The 22,704-nt window shown below is 36.9% G+C and overlaps 1 protein-coding gene across 8 annotated transcripts in view; it reads right to left on the reverse strand.

The window, feature by feature from the left end:
- The window catches only part of DTNA (dystrobrevin, alpha), a 401,960-nt gene that overhangs the window by 278,637 nt on the left and 100,619 nt on the right, over positions 1–22,704 (reverse strand). For 4 of the 8 annotated variants that reach the window (XM_011943695.1, XM_011943698.1, XM_011943696.1 and 1 more), the window contains exon 1: positions 20,061–20,281. The exons of the other annotated variants lie outside the window; for them this stretch is intronic. The gene's annotated coding sequence lies outside the window, so the exon portion shown is untranslated. Of the gene's footprint in view, positions 1–20,060; positions 20,282–22,704 lie in introns of those variants that run through there. 8 annotated transcript variants of the gene reach the window in all.

The following is a 22,704-nucleotide window of genomic DNA, read 5'->3' on the forward strand; positions in this document are numbered from 1 at the left end:
AGAATGCAGTCATAGGAGGCCAGATGGTCAGACTGGGCTGGGCAGGTGGACAGCCATCAGTGAGTCCCATGAAGCACGGTTCCCATGAAGCACATGCTGCCGGCCCAGCTCCGTGACTGCCCAGGTAGCACGTGATGTGCTGCACATCCTGCCAGTGAGATGCCCGAGACTCCTCTGCCAGCAGAGTCTTCTGGAAACTGCTCTTGAGGTGTGTGCTCAGCATCTCTACACCTGCTATATCTGTCATCTCACTTATTTTTCAGAGAGGTGAAGTAGTTCCTCCATGGCCACACACCACTAAGTGGGGAACCAGGTTCCCAAACCGAGATACTCTGATTCCTGTCTCCGGAGCCCACATGTTTTGTTTTGTTTTGTTTTGTTTTGTTTTCCCTCTGAGCCCCTTCTGAGATTGATTCCACTCTGGGTCTTCCCCCTGGTGCTTTTCATTTCTTTATCAAAGAGGTGCTACAGAGTATGCCCGGAGTCTCGGGTGCCACTTTTCACAGTTACACACCCCCATGTCCTTCAAGAATACATGATTCTTCTGAACTTGTTCCTTGCTTAAGAGTGACACAAGTTCTAAAGAAAGAAATGAGTTCATATGAATAAAGTTATATAGAGCTCAGCACCTGAGACTGGAGGAAACTTCTGGCACCAGGATTTAATCACTCTCTACCTGCTAAATTTTCATTACAGGTGAATGAACCTGTCTAAAATGCTAGAAGGTATTTGCACTACAGTTGAATGGTACTGTTTCCTTGGTGTATTAGAGATGTACACTCACAGGTAAAGGTTTGTAAGCAAATAAACCACACAGCTACCTCCAAAAATCCAAGAATTGTTAAGATCCAAGGGAATTTTTTTGTGGGCGCTTAGATCTATATTTATGAATTTTATATTTTTTCTGGGCATATGTTATATATATTTTATAGAAAATTTGCACAATACACGTGAATACAAGAAATAAAATAATCTCCTGTTTCTCAAAATCTAAAGTAACTGCAATTAATGTTTCCATCTTAGCCTTTTCTATCAATATATTATATTGATAGAAATTATATTCCACATAATTATATTCCACATAATTCTAATTAACTGCATAATTTGTTTCCTGGTTACGGTATTGTTACATTGTGACATCAGCCTTTCCCTATGTAATTAACACTTTTCATAGACGTTATTTTACTACATGTAATAATATAAGCTCATCAATTCTTTACATGGATTATCTCATCGAATCTTTTTAACAATCCCATGCAGTAGCTCTATTATTGTCCCAATTTAAGAGATGAGAATAAAAAGTTAAATAAGTTATACTGAAGTCATACAGTTTAGAGCAAGACTTTTGTTCTAGATCACGAAAGAAATGGATAACAGCCTAAATGCATAAAAGGCCACATATTATTTTACTGAGTGGATTTATCACAGTTTTCTTAACTATTTCATTTTCAAGTGTGCACTGTTACTTATACAGTTCTCTGCACCCCTTCCCAGATCCTTTTCGATCTATATATTTTTAAAATGTACCTAAAAACAAACTGTATATGCTATTGGTACAAAAGATAAGTTGACAACATACCACACTTCAAAATCATGCTCCATATGCTCACTTTTTTTTTTCTCAATACATTGTTTCAGAGAATTTATGAGACACATCTGAGAAGCTTCTTAAAAAGAGTTCTGGACTTTAAACCAGAAAATGTGTGATTTATACTTCCATTTAGACTGATTTGTTCTGGTCTTGGATAATTACTTAATCTCTCCTGCCTTAGTCTCCTTAGATGTCAAAAGATTTCCATGAGAGAAACACCAGCTCTTGGCTGGTTTGACACACCCCAGTTCTCATAAATCCAGCCTCACAGGTGAAATCTTCCTTAGCCTATAGAAGTCTCTTCACGTACTTGACTAGTGGCCTTGGCTGTAAGAATAGGACAAACTGATGACATAAACACATTGTAATCAGGCATGACCTTATTGCTTAACTATTCTGTCTAGATTCCTCTGATGCAAACTCCAACAAAGTTAAAACTTGCTGAAAATAAAACTCAATACAGTAAAATGTGACCTGACTGAAAATAATATATATAGATCTGGGCAAAAATGGAAGGAGGATTAGAGGATATCGCTAAGCTCTTTGGAGAAAATTGGTCTCAAAGTGTCCCTAAGAATTGTTATGATTTTTATTTATTATTCTCAACAGTTAATTAATCAGTTTGTTAATCATTCCTGATGGTTTAGAATTTTACTTCCTATTTTCAAAATGGCGTATTTCATTGTTAAAACATACAAGACAGTGCAAAGTAATGTCAATTCACTAAACATTATTTGCTTGATGATGACAAACAGTAGAACACTAGACAGTTATCACCTCAGTCCAAAATCACAAGCAAGTAGACAAGGAAGGAATTCCACCTTCATGAGATAAAGGTTATAGAAGAGGAAATAAAGGGGACTCTGCAAAGGTATGAGTCAAAACAAATTCTGAAGACAGTAGCTGTATCAGGCACCCAAAATTGGATCATTAATAAAACTGAGCATTCAAATTTAGCTTAAAGAATTGAAGCAGTGGCCGGGCACGGTGGCTCACACCTGTAATCCCAGCACTTTGGGAGGCCAAGACAGGCAGATCACGACGTGAGAAGATCAAGACCATCCTGGCTAACATGGTGAAACTCCGTCTCTACTAAAAATACAAAAAATTAGCCAGGTGGGGTGGAGGGCGCCTGTAGTCCCAGCTACTCGGGAGGCTGAGGCAGTAGAATGGTGTGAACCCAGGAGGCGGAACTTGCAGTGAGCCAAGATCACACCACTGCACTCCAGCCTGGGCGACAGAGTGAGACTCTATCTCAGAAAAAAAAAAGAATTAAAGCAGTCAAAACAAAAAGGGAAATTTATAGAGTATATATTTTCTCTTGTACAACAAAAAAAGCTTACAAGCTTTTCTTGAATGATAAACTTTTTCTTGGCACAATTCCTATGAGAATCACAGAACTGGAAAAAACTACTTTGAAGTTCATATGGAACCAAAAAAGTCTGCATTGCCAAGACAATCCTAAGTCAAAAGAACAAAACTGGAGGCATCACACTACCTGACTTCAAACTATACCACAAGGCTACAGTAACCCAGTGGAACAGAACAGAGCCCTCAGAAATAATACCTCACATCTACAACCATCTGATCTTTGACAAACCTGACAAAAACAAGAAATGGGGAAAGGATTCCCTATTTAATAAATGCTGCTGGGAAAACTGGCTAGCCGTAAGTAGAAAGCTGAAACTGGATCCCTTCCTTACACCTTATACAAAAATTAATTCAAGATGGATTAGAGACTTAAATGTTAGACCTAAAACCATAAAAACACTAGAAGACAACCTAGGTAATACCATTCAGGACATAGGCATGGGCAAGGACTTTATGTCTAAAACACCAAAAACAATGGTAACAAAAGCCAAAATTGACAAATGGGATCTAATTAAACTAAAGAACTTCTGCACAGCAAAAGAAACTACCATCAGAGTGAACAGGCAACCTACAGAATGGGAGAAAATTTTTGCAATCTACTCATCTGACAAAGGGCTAAGATCCAGAACCTACAAAGAACTCAAACAAATTTACAAGAAAAAACAAACAACCACATCAAAAAGTGGGCAAAGGATATGAAAGACACTCCTCAAAAGAAGACATTTATGCAGCCAATAGACACATGAAAAAATGCTCATCATCACTAGCCATCAGAGAAATGCAAATCAAAACCCCAATGAGATACCATCTCACACCAGTTAGAATGGTGATCATTAAAAAGTCAGGAAACAACAGGTGCTGGAGAGGATGTGGAGAAATAGGAACACTTTTACACTGTTGGTGGGATTGTAAACTAGTTCAACCATTGTGGAAGACAGTGTAGTGATTCCTCAAGGATCTAGAACTAAAAATACCATTTGACCCAGCCATCCCATTACTGGGTATATACCCAAAGGATTATAAATCATGCTGCTACAAAGACACATGCACATGTATGTTTATTGCAGCACTATTCACAATAGCAAAGACTTGGAACCAACTCAAATGTCCATCAATGACAGACTGGATTAAGAAAATGTGGCACATATACACCATGGAATACTATGCAGCCATAAAAAAGGATGAGTTTGTGTCCTTTGTAGGGACATGGATGCAGCTGGAAACCATCATCCTCAGCAAACTATCACAAGACCAGAAAACCAAACACCACATGTTCTCACTCATAGGTGGGGACTGAACAGTGAGAGCACTTGGATATAGTAAGGGGAACATCACACACTGGGGCCTGTTGTGGGGTGGGGGGGAGCGGGGAGGGATAGCATTAGGAGATATACTTAATATAAACGACGAGTTAATGGGTCCAGCACACCAACATGGCACATGTATACATATGTAACAAACCTGCACATTGTGTACATGTACCCTAGAACATAAAGTATAATAATAAAAAAAAATTCCTATGAGAATTGTGTGGGCTTAGCTCCTTATTCTGAAGATAGCAAGTAGCATTTAGCACAATGTTACTGCAGTTGTTCATGCCTTATGGTAAACTTCACCCTTGATTAAGGGCATAAAATTAAATAGTTACTCAGTAATGACATTATATGTGTATCATTAGGCAGAGAAAGTGTTAAGCGAATATGCTGTAGGTCTGAGATCCAATATACAATGGCACTTAGAGAAGGTATCTTGGCTATAGCACAGCCAATCCAAGGTTACATTTGTGGACAGCTGTTAGAAGTGCCAATATTCTGCATGGCTGATTGAAGAAAGATCTATATGTTTAAACAGCAGGTGAGAAGGCAGCAGAGTTGACATTCTGATGGGAAAACTACCTGACTTTTATTCTGACAAAGAGATGGGTCACTCTAATACATAGAGATGGATAAACTTTTTTTTTCCTCAAAAAGGAAAAAAGAAAGAATTCTGAATCTGCTTTTGTGATTTCGTAAGTCCCATAAGGCGTGATTGAAGCAATTTAGGCCTAGAAATTTTTATGAATAGTTCTCACCATTACACTGCCTGAATCCACAAAAAAAAAAAAGAAAAAAGAAAAGAAAAGAAAAAGAAAACCTAACAAATACTTTTGTCAAATTTCTGAATATTTGAGTAGAAAGACATATTGTGGGTGTTCCAGGGTATTAAATATTTCAAATAGATGAACAAATTGACCTAACAGGATTATTTAGTATTGCTTATTTGAATAAAGGATATATATTTTATTTTTAGCACTGCTAATTTAAAATCTTTCTTCCTGGCAGCAGTTAGTAACAGACAGCTACTTATTAAGGCTACTCCTGATTGTGATAGCAAAACCACATCATCACAGGTCAGGCAGGTCAGGCTGCCTATCTTTATGCAGGCTTGGGCACATAAGCATGCTTCCAATTCATATAAATACCAACCCAGTTACTTAGATCTATAAAACAAGGAGGACATGGCACAGTTCTTTCTGTAAGATTGAAAATTATAATTGAGTCTGTCAAAAGAGTAGGGTAGCCTCTTCAGGGATTGGAGAGACCTTCTGGGCTTCCCTTAATTGGCATCCATCACAGCAATTTAAGATTCAAATCATAGGGATTTGGAATCCTTGCCACTTCTAGATCAAGCACTGTTATAATCCTCTATCTTGCATTTCACTACTGTATCTATTAAACAGAGCCATCTGTAGAAAGCCTTCCTCACTGAGTATCGAAATGCTACCTCCTTGGCCTTTTTCCTAGTTGTTGAATGCAATTCTCTATCTTCTGATCTATTCACACTGGATGAAGTGGATTGTGTGAATGCATGAGGAAACAAAGTACCCCAATTTCCAGCAAAACCCAGAACTTTGAGTGTTTGTGGAAGACTGTCACAAGATGTCAAGAGGTCATGAGAAGAAATCAGGAACCCTTCATGACAAACACCTCTCTCTGTGTTATAAATGCTGGTAACAGTGACAAACATTTCTCCCATGTCTCCCAGTAAGTGTTTGTGGTATTACGAAAGGGCTGAAACTATGAGAAAATGATAAAATATGGTCCATTTTATATATATTTATTTAGAATGTCTGCTTTGGAACAAGTTTGGAAAATATTCAGCTATATCACTTAGATTTCTACAGAATCAAAGTAGAAAAAATAGGGGAGCTCCCCTCAGTGGTCAAAATAATATTCCATCTAACTACGCATCATGAAATCTGTTAAATCTAACAATTCATGAGCAGAGTATTGCGATATTTTCTTTCTCCTCAGTCTGTATTCTTGCCTTCTTTAAAATCACCGTCCAGAGTGATCGATTTATCTGAAATACATTTCTTGAAACTCTGAGTTTAAATAATCTTTGCTACCTACAGTTGCACTTCTCGATCAAAAAAGATTTGTAATCAGAGAGAATTCTAAGGACACAAACAGTATTTCAAGGGATGAGAGCTATTGGATAAAAATGGTGCATCTTACTAGAAATGTGGAGAAAAATACTTTTATGCTGAATGAAACAGATTCATTATGAAGTAAAATGCAAATACTTGAGAATTCAAAGAACTGGATACAGATGGGAGGCCATTTTGAGCTGTGGCTTCAGTCCCTTGTGTGGGAATGTATTCATTTTATTTTTGCTTTGTTTACTTTGGGGGAGGGTTTTGGATTTCGGAGGCACTAAACCTCTAAGGAATAGAGACCAAACCCCTTACAATGACATGAAAACCCTTCCATGTCTGGATACCTATTTACCCCTCCAAATTCATCACCTTTCATTTTAGCCTCAGAGTTCACCCTATTATAACACCAAACTGTTGGGTATCTCCTCTGCATGCCATGCCCTTTCATATCTTTGCTCATGCTAATCCTTCAATCCTGAAAGCCCTTCCCATCTTTCTTTATCTAAATACCTCTTACTTATCTATTAAGATCCAATAGAAGCATCACCTTCTTCCAGATGTCTTCTCTGGGCACCTTAATACTCTGTCTATAACTTACTACAATTTACCTAAACCATCACCATATGTATCTGTCTTCCCACTGGGCAGTGCATTCCTCAAAGGCAGGGACTTGGCACTGTGAAGGTTGTTTAAGACTTCTAATATAGAGTATAATGCTGAGATTTAGGAATGTCTTACACCAATATACATGTTATTGATAGTGTAATTTTGACATGAGTCTTGGTTGTGAAATGATTATAAAAAAATAAACACATTGCTAATTTCTCATTTTGTTGTTGTGAAATATTTTTGTTGTGACATAGTCAAAGAACATAGTAAATTAAATCTGTTTTCTTTTATTTGTATTTTGAAAATATATACCATCATATGAGCTAAGAGACAATACAGACTTTATGATGGCAAGATTTAAATTTGTTATACTGAAATTGCAGGTATATCAAGTAGATTTCTAAAGAAATAGCTAAAAAAAAAAAATAGAGCCCTCCATGGTCAAAATAATGCATGTAAATACCCAGTTATTTACTCAGTATTTTTCCCCTCCACAGAACTTATAAAACTCCAAAGTCTTCCTTTTATAAAACATGCCTGATTTGATTACTTTCTTATATCCCTATCTTGAAGGTCATTCATAGATACTAACTGAACTGGATGTTTTTCACTAACATTACATAAATTGTTTTTTAGCACTATAGGAGAATAGATGTTTATTTAAATCATTTAAATAAACCACAGACGATAGTGGCCCAAATCACCCACTTATCAATGAGTGATTCTGGGTAGTAGTTGGAATTTAACCATGCGAAGGCAATGCTAAATCCTGTCCAGATATGAGTAATTTAATTATTTGTACTGCAGCCATTGAGAGAAATGTTGCTATTTATTAAAACCACTCAAAGTAAAGAAAGGATCCAGTCAACCCTAGCTGTGTCTGCTACTTCTTCATTGCCCTTAAACATGGAGTTGTATTTTAATGTGTATATTCCTAGACTTGTAAAAGCACTGTGTGTGTGTGTGTGTGTGTGCCTGTGTGTGTGTGTGTGTGTGTGCCTGAGTTGCAATTTTGATGGTTTGCATAAGAAATGTGTTGGCTTCTCTTCTAGAAAATGCATATCTAACTAAGCCAGACAGCAGCACTTTCATTTGCTTCATCCCTTGTCATCAGATTACCAGTAATGGTTTGGCAGAAAGCCTGGAGTAATGTCTCTGCTTTGAAAATTGTCAAGCTCTAAAATTTACCCAAATGTTACAACACTGATTGGTGGGGGCACTTTGTTTTGTTTTAATTACATTCTTATATTACCTGACTAGAAAGTAAAGTTTGTTTAAAAAGTTCAAACACACATTTGGACATTTGGGTCCATACATTTGATATTCAAAATAAGTTTTGTTTTTTGTTTTTTTTTTTTACAAATATAGAACAATATATTTAATTATTATAATTCTAAATCCTCAAAGACCACCTCCAAGAGACTCATGCTTATTTATTTTAAAACTTTTGCAGCAACAGTGGGAAAATGCCAAGAAAAAATTGTATGCCCTATAATTTAATTTCTTACCCAGATATTTTTTGCTGGTTTTCTAAATGTTTGAGACAAAGAAAATGGCCATTGGGTTTCCTTTTTGTAAAGTAATGTATGCAGACTTACCACTTGGCTATTTCTAAGTAAAAAAAGACAAATCAAGATAAGTTCGTATCTATGAATGACCTTCAAGAAATTCAGCCTATTGTAAGAAATGTTATGGGTAATTCTCAGAAAGCATATTCTCTGAGAGTAAGTTATGGCCTAAGACAAAAGTTGGCATTTCGGGAAGCTACATTGTGTCTTTGAGGCCACTGGGGTACCATATAGGAAACTGGAGCAATAATTTACTCTTGTGCAATGAAAAATATAATGTAACTTGCACAGCAGGATCCTCTGCCTCATTAAGTTAAACATTTCCCTCATGTCCTTTTTAAAGGAGAAACGGTAATACTGTAAATCTAAGTAACTTAGATTTATGTCCTGGTGTCTGGCAAATGGCTACATAGGATATTTTTTAGCATTCCAAATGTTTTAGGTGCTACGCAGTTTCAGAATATGAATACAATTAACTTCATAACTTGGCAAACAAGAAATGGAGTTCTGCTGTGTGGCTATTCAAAGAGTTACGAGGACCAGCCCTGCAATGCTGAACAGAGATCCTCTTGCAATAAAATTTTAGAGGAGTTACTGACATCATTATAGCCTCTGAATCTCATTATGGCCCTATGAATAAATATAAGCAAAAATTAATTAGAGGAAAAAATGTGTGCTAAGAATTTATGCTACCCCCAGTTTTGATGGAATGATCTCTCTTTTTTTGGTACAGAACAAAGTTATATTTCCCAAAGATTTTTTAAAGTATTGATTTATCTCTTATTTTGAAATGATGGGAGAGGAACTGAAATTACTAATGAATGAAAAGCAGGATTATCTTCTCAGAGTGGACAAGTGATGAAAGGACACACACCTGGTCACACCTAAGCCACCTTAATATTTATGGGTGAACCTTATATCTAGGGTTTTCTTTGAATGGAGTCGCTGGTAGTATAACAGTTCACGGAACAAGTTGCTTCACTTTAAATGGTCGTAACACTTCACAAATATAACATGTATTCTAAAAAGAAATGTGGATATTTTGTATTTGTTAGTCTATTGCTTTTCTTCTTGCACAGAAAAATTCCCATACATGATAACTTTAGTAGAGCAATTTTTTTTGAAACCCAGTAAGTTTTTTCTTTTTAAGCTTTAAAACTTCTGAACTTAAAGGAAACTACCAAGAAAAACTACCAAGAAAGAGAAGTTGAAGTTGAAGATGACCTTTCTCTTCACAAGGTCTTCATAAATAAATAATAAGTCTAATAAATTTAACGGTGTGTGATCATATTCTAAAATGAAATAATAGTTTTAGATTTTTGAATGAAATAGGTAAAATGGAGCAAATCACTTTAGAGTTCTGCATTCTGAAGAACACAACCAATCTCCTTACCTGTGGTGTATCAAAGATAATATTCCTCAATAGTATTAAACAAATATCATTGCAAGCTCTGTCAATTTAAAGTTTGATTTCTGTTGGTGTTGAAAATCAATGCCATTTAACAAGAGAATGAAAACCAAAAAAGGTGAAAAAAAGAAAACGAATGTATTAGCATTGAACTGTACACTTAAAGATGGTAAAGATGGTAAATTTTACATGTAGATTTTAGGTGAATAAAAACTGTAAAAAAAAAAGAGAATGAAAATAAAGTGTCAAATACTAAGAATACTTATAAAAGTCCTTTAAAATTCTTAGCTTTATGTTCTGAAAGTACTACATGAGCTGCAATATTATTGTACTTTTAATTATTAATACAATGTACTAGGGGTAATTATTTTATTTTTATTTTTTAAATGGGATTTTTTTTTCCTTTCTTTTCTTTTTCTTTTAGAGACAGAGTCTCACTCTGTTGTCCAGGCTGGGGAGCAGTGGCACAAACACTACTGCTTCAAACTCCTGGGCTCAGGTGTTCCTTCTTCCTCAGTCTCCTGAGTGGGACTTACAGGCACATACCACCATACTCAGCTAAATTTCTTTCTTTTTTGAAATTAAATTACTTTTTAAAAATTTTTTTATTTTTATTTTTGAGATAGAGTATCACACTGTCGCCTGGGCTGGAGTGCAATGGCACAATCTCGGTTCACTGCAACCTCCACCTCACCGGTTCAAGCAATTCTCCTGCCTCAGTCTCCTCAGTAGCTGGGATTACAGGTGCCTGCCACCACGCCCGGCTGATTTTTTTATTTTTAGTAGAGACAGGGTTTCACTATGTGGCCAGGCTGTTCTCGAACTCCTGATCTCATGATCTGCCAGCCTACCAAAGTGCTAAAGTGCTGGGATTACAGGCATGAGCCACCACGCCAGGCATCTTTTTTTTTTTTTTTTTTTTTTTCATAGAGACAGGCTCTCACTACATTTCCCAGGCTGGTCTTGAACTCCTGGCTTGATAATCCTCCATGTGCTGGGATTACAGACATGAGCCACCACACCACTCAGCCTTAGAGGTTGTTGAAACCAGAATTACCAAAGTGTGCTTTGTGGTGTTGAAATGTGATATATCTCTATCTATCTGTGTATCTATCTATAATTATAAAGTTCCATGGTCAAATTACATTGGAAAACACTTGGTTAAAGAAAGTCAAACACATCCCTTTAGTGTAGAACTTTTATGCATTCTTAATGCAAATGTTCACCTAAATCTCCAAGAAAGGGATATGGTATACAGCATGTTCCAAATTCATTTGATCCAAGATTCTTACCCCAGCCCTCCCCCCAACACACACATAATATTTCCTAAAATTACTGGCTTCCAAGGACACAAATTGGATTTGCTGATTTAAATTACAATTCAAAGGGCCTTGAAATATTAGCTCAAAAATTTTCAGCTCTTAAGTGTCTCAATCTTTAAATTCCTGAGTTTTATCTATTATAGTTAGTGCTTAAAACTAAATGCTAAGCAAAGGGTAGAGTACCAATAATATAAATGCTATTCAAGACTATGTATTTCTAATATATAATATATATTACCATTCCTTTGTGCCATATTCCCTGAGCCTAGTCCTTTTACTTTGTCTACTGGTAAAAGTGGGGGCTGGGGATTAGAATTACATTCAATTTCCTTTTTCTCCATTTCTCTACTACACATGAGCAGTTCCTAGAGATGGGAAAGCTTAACATTTCACATTTGCTCTCTACATTCTGTAGGAATTGCCCCAATGGAATCTCCTTTCACTTCCCAAAACTGTTAATGGGCAGGACTCCCTGAGTGGTTAAGAATAAGGAGTGGTAAAATCCTAGAATTCCATAGCGGTGGAGAAGCTGACAGAAAAGGTCACAGACATGGAAATGGTAAAGATTAAACAGCTGAAAAGTCTCAGTGGAGATGAGAGCCAAAAGATGTAAACAGGCAATGGACATTAGTATCAGATTGCAGGTAGCGTACTTACCAAGTATGGACCTGTTCACAGGTATATATAACTTTAAGCCTAAGTCTGTGTCACTTAGAGAGTTTTAGGCTGCCTATTATCCAATAGTGTGCAAATTCCTTAGAGCTCTACATAAATATTCCAGTCCTTTCTCTTTCTAAGCACATGGTGGAGTAGGGGGAGGGACTTGACTCCAGACGCTGGGCTCAGAGACTGGAAGGAATTGAGGACTAGCTAAAACAGGGCCAGTATGGAAACAGCTTTCCATAAGACATGCTCAGCAGTATGCCATGTCAGTTCCCCATTGCTATGGCAACACCCAAAGTTACCGCCCCTTTCCATGGCAATGACAAATGACCTAGAAGTTACCACCTTTCTCCTAAAAGTTTCTGCATAAACCACCCCTAAATTTGCTTATAATTAAAGATATAAATATGACCACAAAACTGAGTCTCAGCTGTTACTCTGGACACACTATGGGGTAGCCCTGCTCTGCAAGGAGCAATACCTCTGCTGCTGATGTACACTGCCAGTAGAAGTTGCTGTCTACCACCACTGGCTTGCCCTTGAATTCTTTCCTGCCCTAGGCAAAGCCAAAAACCCTCCTGGGCTAAGTCCCAGTACTGGGGCTCACCTGTTCTAGATCAATGGTAGGATCATATTATACTTCCCATCCAACTGAAGTTAGGTGTGGCCATATGGCATGCTTTGCTAAGGGAATGTGATCATAAGGAAAATGGGTCATTTCCAGGTGAAAATAGCTGTGTAGAGAAGAACCTTCAGCCAGTCAGTGGTGGCTAAATTGTATAAGTGAGAGAAGGAAATCTGGTTTCCATATGTCACTGAAATTGAGAGTTGTTTGTTACCTGAGGAAATGGCCCATAGTATATCTGGAACACTTCATATGTCTACATCTTAGTTTTATCATATATAAAAGAAAATATATGTCTCTTACCTACAAAATAACTTCAAACATTGGATGCATCTTGGAAGAATTGCTACATTTATCTGAGGTGTTAAATATCTTTTCGTTAGTAAACATGATTCTACAAATGTGTAGAAATGAACAATCTAAGACCTGGAAGTTCATATGCATTGGAAGATAAATTTCATTCAAAATTATATCTTTTAAAAAACTAATTAAGGCATCTGTATTCCTGAACTGTGATTAATTCAGTGAATTCATTGCTTCAGCATCTATAAACCTATGAACTATTACACTATATAGGAATGAGTATAAAAAATAAACTGAGACTTAGAAAAATAAAGTAACTCTATTGCTCTTTTTAAAATATTTAGAGGTTTACAAAACTTTCATGATTCAGAGTGTCTGAGTCATCTTTACATTATTTTTATTTTGTAAAAATGGCAAGTCCAGCTTTATTTATACAAATAAATGTATTTCTATTTTATGTTAAGATTTAATTCAATATGTAATAAGAAATATACATTTAACTTAACTTTTTTTTCAGAATTTATTCAGGTATCTTTAAACTCTTCTGTAATGAAAGTATCTCCTAAACAAGAGATTTTTTAAGAATCTCAAGACTATCCTCTAACTTAACTTTCTGAGAAGAAAATACTAGCTGTTAAGAAAGGCAAAATGACTTTTTAAATATGTGTGGAGATTAGGACAGATACATTTAAAATATCAATGAAAGATACATAAAGAAACTTGTTGGCTGGACACGGTGGCTCACACCTGTAATCCCAGCACTTTGGGAGGCTGAGACGAGCAGATCACTTGAGGTCAGGAGTTCGAGATCAGCCTGTCCCACATGATGAAAGCCCATCTCTACTAAAAATACAAAAACTTAGCTAGGCGTGGTAGTGCATGCCTGTAATCCCAGCTACTTGAGAGGCTGAGGCAGGAGAATCGCTTGAACCCAGGAGGTGGAGGCTGCAGTGAGCTGAGATTGCACCACAGTACACCAGCCTGGGCGACAGAGCAAGACTGTGTCTCAAAAAAGAAACAACAGCAAGAACACAAAACAATGACAATCCCAAACAAGTAAAGTCATGATTTTCCTACATTGCTTCTATAATAAGAAAAAGTAAAATGAAGGGATATGGAATTTTTCAGGTTTGAAGGTTTTGTTTTCCCTTTTCAACAACAAAAAAGAAAAAAACTATTAATTAAATTCATTGTTTTAACATGGTATCCTTTAGTACCAGTGTCCTATGAAGGGGGTGAATAAGTAATTTCATTGCCTACACAGGTGGAACAAAAGGTGGGAGCTCAAATTATTGAATTAATGAGAAAAATGAGTTCAGCTATTTGGAACTTATGATTTAGAAATCAGCCATTATTCAAGAGCTAGTTTAGAGTGTTTCATAGATGAGGCAAAAAAGAGAGGCCAATATCATATTTTCGTCGTATTTTGTGATGAAGAATTTTGGGATCTCAAACACTGAGTTTGAATATTTCATTAAATTCAAAGATGTTTTCTGAAGACACATTTTGGCCCCACCCATACTGGGGCTTTTCCCTTTGTGAAGGTAGGAGTGTCCTGTATGAGAAATAATATAAGCCAAGTTTCTTATTTATCTAAATCTTAGAAGCTGGCATATCAAAGATTCACAATAAATGTATAAAAAGTTTATAAGTGGTCCAAAGAACATAAAATTAATTAAACATCCTTGGAATTAATAACTTGTATTTCATCTTCCTGTGGTTCCCATCAACTATATTCAATGTGTGATAAACAAATACCGTTTTTCTTTGCTTAGTATAGGCTTTTAGAAAGATGATATTCAAATTGCACTTCAAGGCCTTACTTTTTTTTTTTTTTTTTTTTTTGAGACAGAGTCTTGCTCTGTCGCCCAGGCTGGAGTGTGGTGGCGCGATCTCGGCTCACTGCAAGCTCCGCCTCCCAGGTTCACGCCATTCTTCTGCCTCAGCGTCGGGAGTAACTGGGACTACAGGCGCCCGCCACCACACTCAGCTAATTTTCTTTTTTTTTTTTTTTGTATTTTTAGTAGAGATGGGGTTTCACCGTGTTAGCCAGGATGGTTTCAATCTCCTGACCTCATGATCTGCCCGCCTCGGCCTCCCAAAGTGCTCGATTACAGGTGTCAGCCACCGCTCTTGGCCAAGGCCTTAAAAATTTTAAGAAAAGTTTTCCACAAGCTTTCAAGATTAGGGTCACAATATTGTATTACATAAACACTCAACTGCTTTCTTCGTAGCACCACACTGTGATTTGAAACAACCCAGTGTTTTCTAATGGTTGAAATTGAGGTTGTGTGCAATGAGATAATTTTCATTTAGTTGTGCCTCATTGACATTTTCCCATTGTGCTATTTAACATTCTGGAGTAGATTTGTTGAAATATGTCAGTTTTCCCACTCTATGACTCTTTTGATTATGAATCTCTCTGATAATATGCAGCTGATTCACCGTATTTAAACTTCTACTTTCTCTCTTGTCATCACAATCAAGTTATACATCATATTTGGTTAAAAAAAAAAAAAGGAAATAGAGAACTCCCTTTCTCCAAGACAGTGACAACAATCAAACAAGTAAACATGTTTTTACTGACTCCACTTGACATACAGGATTACTAATGATCACTATTCTAGACAGAGTCTAAGGTCAAAAGAAAAAATGATGTTTAGAATGGAAAAGAATATATTAACAAAAGAAATTCCTCAGAAACAAACTTCTTCGGAATAGTCATCTGTTCATTTCTTAAACATTTTTTGAGTGGTTCCTATGTGTCAGTTACTGAGAATAAAAAAATGTGTAAGACACAAGCCACAGCATTAGGGACTCCCAGAAGAGTGAGTGAGTTTTACACTTAAAAAGAAAGTACAGAAAGTACAGTGAAGGTGACTTATGAGGTCAACCTTAAAGGAAAAGTAGCGTTTTCCCACAAAGGAGAGAAGCAATAGGCATTCTGGTGGTGGGGGGAGGGGGGAAGGAGGTAGACTAGCACAGAGCTAAGACAGTATATGCCATGTTGTGGAGGCAGCCATTGTGTGTGATTGAAGTATTGGTGATAACCAGGGAAGTAGTGGAGTCAATGTTTGAGAAACAGGTCGAGGCTTTGTGATGGACCTTTTAAGACATACTAAGGAGAGTAAGTTTTATTTTGAAGGGAGTCATGAACCACTAAAGATTTTTAAGTAGGGGAGCAATTAATTGAAGTCTATAGTTTTTAGAAAATGGGTATGTTGGTTTCAGCAAGATGTGTGTGTAGTGGTGGGGTCAGGGTGTGGATGGAGCTTAGAAACAGGAGAACAACTAGAAGGCCACATAATAGCCAAGTTAAATGATGAAGACCTGAAGTAGAGCAACTGCAGAGAGAATGGAAAGCATGGGATTTAAGATGATTTTTTAAATGTCTTAATACTGGATATAGGCCAAGAGAAAGCAGAAAGAGTCAAAATCAACCTCTGAGAGTGAAGGATGCTTGTGGGGTGGATTCGAGATTAAAGAAATTGCCAAGGAAAGGGGCCAGCTCAGGACAAATAATACTGCACAGCCATCAAAAAAGAATGTGTTCATGTCCTTTGCAGGGACATGGATGAAGCTGGAAACCATCATTCTCAGCAAACTAACACAGGAACAGAAAACCGAACACCACATGTTCTCATTCATAAATGGGAGTTGAACAACGAGAATATATGGGCACAGGGAGGGGAACATCACACATTGAAGCTTGTCGGGAAGTTTGGGGCTAGGGAAGGGATAGCATTAGGAGAAATACCTAATGTAGACGACAGATTGACGGGTGCAGCAAACCACCATGGCACATGTTTACCTATGTAACAAACCTGCATGTTCTGCACATGTATCCCACAACTTAAGTATAATAAAAAAAGAACTTTTAAGTGGTGTTGACAGCTCAAATAAGGTCAGAAAACATGAATCTTTCAATCAGCATGTATATGCAATTTTCTCCAAAAAGTCTAAATATATCAGGTCACAACTAAAAAATAAAATCAGAAAAATTATCTGAAATCATTAATGATATCAGCAAACTTTGATATCTTCTCTAGAATGAAAAGTGTAAAAAACAACAACAACAACAACTATAATAGCAGTAGGATGAATTTCCATTTCTGGTAACAGTAATGAGAGAATTTGGATTGATATACCCAATGTAGTAAGATATTTGAGATATAAAAACAGTAAAGACGCTGGGCATGGTGGCTCATGCCTGTAATCCCAACACTTTGGGAAGCCGAGGCAGGTGGATCACTTGAGGCCAGGAGTTCGAGATGAGCCTGGCCAACATGTTGAAAACCCAACTCTACTAAAAATACAAAAATTAGCCAGGCATGGTGGCATGAGCCTGTAATCCCAGCTACTTGGGAGGCCAAGGCACGAGAATTGCTTGAACCCAAGAGGCAGAGGTTGCAGTGAGCGGAGATCAATCGCGTCACGTCACTGCACTCCAGCCTGGGCAACAGAGTGAAAACAAAACAAAACAAAACAAAAAACCAACCACAAACAAAAAACAGCAAAGAGCCTTTAATAACATGGTGAGGATTTGGCACATGAAAACTTAGGAGAAGATCAGAAATCAGAGGGGTGAGGTCACTTTTAAAAGCCCTTGGGCATATGACTATCAGGCAAAAAGATCTGAGAATCCAGCTTTATACTTCAAGTAGCTGTCTGTGCTTCATAGAAAAATCAAAGTCCTTGGCCCTCAGGTGGGGCTTTAATTAACTAACCTAGCTTTACGCTGGTGTCATGAAAGGTCATACTCTCCTTTAGGGGAGGAGTGAACCTGCCATTCTTCTCACTGATTTGCAGCCTTCTTGTCACAGAGGTGATTCAGGGAACATCAGGCCTTGTACTTTGTCTGAGACGATTCTCGTCTGATATCGCCCCCAGGTGCCTGGCAGAAGCAAACCAAAGTCTTCTCTGGAGGAAAACATTATCACTTAGGTCTCAACTTACTCTTACGATCTTTAATTATAACGTAATTTTAAAAATACATTTCCAGCAAAGAGTCAAAGATATCCAAGCAACCAAGAAATTAAGACACCATGAATGAGAACTAGTAGGAACAGTAATAATGGAAACAAATTCAGTAACACTTGAGATATTATAATTATCAGAAATATATTATAAAACTACACTTAGGATGTTCAAAGGAATAAAAGCCAAGATTGACAATTTTATACAAGAATTAGAAACTATAAAAGTGATATAATAGTAGCAGAGAAATATTTGTCTCTTTTTCTGTTAACACTATTTGGCCACACAGTTTAACATTCTTCATTTTAGAATTTTACATTTTGTATTCTTTTTGTGTTTTTTTTTTTTTTGACACACTGAAAGAAAACCCAAATCCCACACTGATAAACCTAACATATTTTCATTTATTTTATAATTCAATCAAAAACATATTAGTTACATAAAGGGCATGCCTACATGTGTTTGTGTGTGTACCCGAGCGTATGATAAGCACCCAGGTGCATGCATTCACAAACTTCTTGGAAGCACGTGTGATTTCTGCCAGGTTCATTCTTATCGTCAATCATTCAGTACACAATTGGTAATGCAATGTCACAAGGCATCCAATGTGACCACAGAAAATTTACAAAGTTAACACCTGGTCATGGGGAAATGAAAATTAACCACAACTGGCAATTGTTTGCAACCTAAAGGGGTTAATTGTAAGTATTACCCAAGCTTAACTATCATTTAACAAATTGTCTAAACTGTCACAAGGTCAGATATTTATACTGAAAAGCAAATATTACTGGTGGACTTAGTACATTGACTTTAAAACTCTCTTAAGTCAGATTCTTTCTTGAGTATAGGTCTTGCGTGACAAGAAAAGCGGGGGGCTGAGAAGTCATATTCATCAGAGGTCTGGAGGGAGAAGGAGGACTGACAGGGAGGGAAAATTGGACAGAGAAAGGAGGAAAGGGGCATCAAAACTGAGCTCTGCCAACTTCACATTTGTTTGGCCTTACTAGATTACTCAGTAGTTGTAAAATCAAATGACTTTATCAATATAATGACCATTTTTCATTTTAAAAGAGTAACACAGTATATTATTATTCTCATCAAAGTTGAATGAAAAATCCATAATAAGCCCTTCATTGTTTGTACCTAGTTTAGCCAACTTAGTTCATTAGAATCTGGTCTATTTGACAAGACAAAAAACTGGCCAGTTACATTTAACAACTGTTCATCTGTGCACTCTGTAATAACAGCGTCAGCAGATTTATTTTCCCCATATAAAGTAGAATTTCCAATTCACACCATGTACTCTGTGACTATTATGGACAGTATTTATTCAGAAGGAATGCTGTGCAAGTTTGGAAAAGCTGTCTCTAAGAGCAGAGGGAGAGGTCATTTGACAAAACAAGACACAAAACCTATACATGGGCAAAACATGAAGAGAACTAAAGTTTGTCATTCTTTTCAAGAAGAAGTTTGAAATCCTAGAACAGTGCGACAACAGCAAAATCAGACAACCCTTCCTCTCCCTCGTCTTCTCTCAAGCTCTGTAAAATCAGAATGCCTCCATTCACTTAGCAACTATCAGCTTTTCTTTTTCTTTTGAAGGAGGGGAACCTGCTTGGAATTAATAAGGCAACACTAAAAAATAACTTCTATTAATTCTTCTCTTCCTGAAAATTGCCTATTTTTCTCTCAGTTGCTTTTTAAAAAGTAGAATATCTTCTAAAGGCTCCTTATGCAGTTTTAGGCCACCTTTAAGAGCACCTTTCCTCTCCTTTTTCATTCTTTTTTTGTTTCTCAAATTGGGAAGTGACTTAGTACCATGCAGGGGAAACTGAACTCCATCTCACAATAATATACTTTCATCCAATGGCATAATAGACATGGTAACAGTCTGTGTTGTGACATAAAACTACTGAGATTGTAACTCAGTAAATTCATAGTGCATAGAGAAGAATAGAGGAAAAAACAAATAAGGATAAAGTCAAAACTGAAGTTACAGACCTGCAATGTAAATTTCAAAACTAAGCTAAAATCCTCTTTCTGCTGCACAAAATGTAAAATACCAACTATCTTAAGAAAGACAAGCAAGCTACAATAGTGAAAAATCTTGACTATCACCTTTTCATTCACACAGATAAAAAGAAAAATTCAACATTAACCATCCCAGAAAAGCGATGCACCTTAAAAACCAATCTTTTCACTTACCCTACAGCATGCACACCATGATTTCTTAAATCCTTTTAATTCCAGTACATCCAGAACATACATGAATTCTTAGCATATTCATTTAAAGAACAAACTGGAACCAAATTGTTAATTACAACAGAGATCATAACAGAACTCCCTGAACTTCTAGGGAGAGCTATGAGTATGAAATCCAGCCTCTAGATCCTGGTGTATACTGTGTCTATCTTTAACTTGAAAATGATTTGGTTTCACATTCCATTGAAGTCCCACTGGCAGATGCCTTTGGTAAGCTCACCAATGGCAGGCTTTCACACGCCTTCCCTCCCCCCTCCCTCTCACTGAGCTTCCGCTGTTACCTCTAATGCTGATTTACTCAGCTGTCTTTTTACCTGTCTCTGCGTGGGTAAAAGGAGATGCTTTCATTGATGGATATTACGGAAACACATGGAAGCTGAATATCAGCCCGAGGACTCACTGTGCTTCCCCTGCCATCCCCTCCCCCTACTCACTGCCAGAAACCAACTGACTTCCAAACTTGGCTGCCTGAAAAAGAATGTTCTCTGATTGGCATTCCTGGAAGCAGAAAGCAAGGCAGCTCAAGTTTTGTACTGTTACTCAGCATGAACAACTTCCCAGGTACACAAAATACAAATCAGTTTTTTTTTTTTTTCTTAACTTTGAGGAGAACTGAAAAAATATTCTAGGGTATTAAAAATATTTTTATTGTAGGACAGCATTTAAGTTTTAATATCCACATATAATTTTACAGAGAATGGCTATGACTGTAGTAAGAAAGGGAAATGGCAAATTTTTTGTGAAAAGTTGAATGAGTCTTAGTAAATGAGCTGGGATCTGTTAAGAGGAAGAAATCATCGTACCGCCTGCTTGCCAGTGTTTTGGAGGGCAACTGTTCAATCTGTACATTTTCTGTTAGAGAAAAACTTGCTGTAAGAATTGTGGAAAAACTGATTTCAACAGGAGAGGGTGCAAAACCACTTCTACCTTCCTATTGAAACTTCTTTTTCAGGACTGTCTTGCAAAACTTGAGTGCGGACTCAAAAAGGAAATGAATGTGTGTGTGTGTGTGTGTGTGTGTGTGTGTGTTATACACGTGTATATCTGAAAGAAGAGAAATTGAGTGAATGGAAACAAGGAAAAAGATACATTTCATCAAATAGAGTCTGACATGAATTAACAATAATGGGTCCCTTTAAATCACCATTAATTAACTTGTGTTTAATATTTATTAATATTTAGTGGTAACTGGGGCCAAAAGATCTCCTGCCTCTGAAAATAACTAACCACTTTATGTTCAAAACATGCAATTCTACAGACCACACAACTTCTTCAAAAGCCTAATGAAGGCTTTATAATTTTGGTAATTGGACACATCTCAACCCTAAGCATTTCGGGGTTTCCAAATTTCAGCTAGCTGTAGCTGCCAACTCTAGGCAACTGTCAGCTGGCTGGGCTCAGGGTGGTGGTGTGGCTGCAGCTGCTCCTTAGAACTTACGTGGACATCTCAAAAATATTCAATGGCAAAACAGTGATGCCAGAAAGCAAGCTTTCTGTTTTTGTTTGTTTGTTGATGGTTTCGAATCTTCTATTTTAGGTTATATTTTACCATATCTAGAGCAATACCATTTTGAGAAACCATGAGGGAAAACTTGATTAATTGGCATCATATTACTAGCCTATTTCAGTGATATTTTGATGCCCCATACAGATTGGTGGCCAACCAGCTTTTAGCCTTTTAGCCTAACTTTGTTACTAGATGTCTTTTAAAAAGATCAAAAGATAGAAACCGAGGAGTAAGAAACTTTCCCTAATTTTGTCCCCAAAGTTGACAGTTTCTTAGGGAAACTGCAGGCTCTATGTAGTGCTGACAGACAGGCATTCTGATGACTTCACAAATAAATGGAAAGAAATAACCCAATAGTCCAGAAAGTACACATTTCTGTCCCTGTGTTTCTTTATCCCTCTGTCAAAAACATGCCTTCTCAAGGCTAACAGATGGTGTCAAAACACAAATGAACTAAGAAGGGTGGACAGAGGTGCGGCCATCAATGGTTCACATTCAGCTGCTCTGTTCACCTTTGTTGTATCTCAGAGTGAGCACTGGCACATAACTGATATTCAAAAAATGGTTGTTGAAACTGAAGAACTGCTCATGTACAAGTGTACATTTTAACCTAGGCAAAATGGTTATTTGTTGGCCTACATCTTAGATAAATACGTTTTGTATTTGTCTTGGGAAAAATACGCTTCTCTTCAAGCAATTAACCAAAATATTATATAGAATGTATAGTATGTACCAAATACCTTTACTGAAGCCAAAAAAATCATTATACATCTTATGTATGTATGCATGCATGTGTGTGCTTCTAAATATCAACATGGCAAATATTTGTTAAGAGCACTTCTACCAATCTTGGTGGCTTATAAGAAAAATAGAGAAAAAATGAAATGTTTAGGTTTGCTAATATTTCCCAGTAATGAGTAAACTATAACAATTTTCCTTATTGAACTGTTACTGGCCACTCCTTATAGTGCAACATTCATCAATCAAATATCTCCTAAGATTCCCAACTTTATCTCTGCTGCTATTTCCAGAAATCTCAGAACACTCTGCAACGGGAATAGGAGCATTAGTCCAGATACA

Source organism: Colobus angolensis, unplaced genomic scaffold (genome assembly GCF_000951035.1).
Source record: "Colobus angolensis palliatus isolate OR3802 unplaced genomic scaffold, Cang.pa_1.0 Scaffold220, whole genome shotgun sequence".
In the NCBI taxonomy this organism is placed as follows: domain Eukaryota; kingdom Metazoa; phylum Chordata; class Mammalia; order Primates; family Cercopithecidae; genus Colobus; species Colobus angolensis.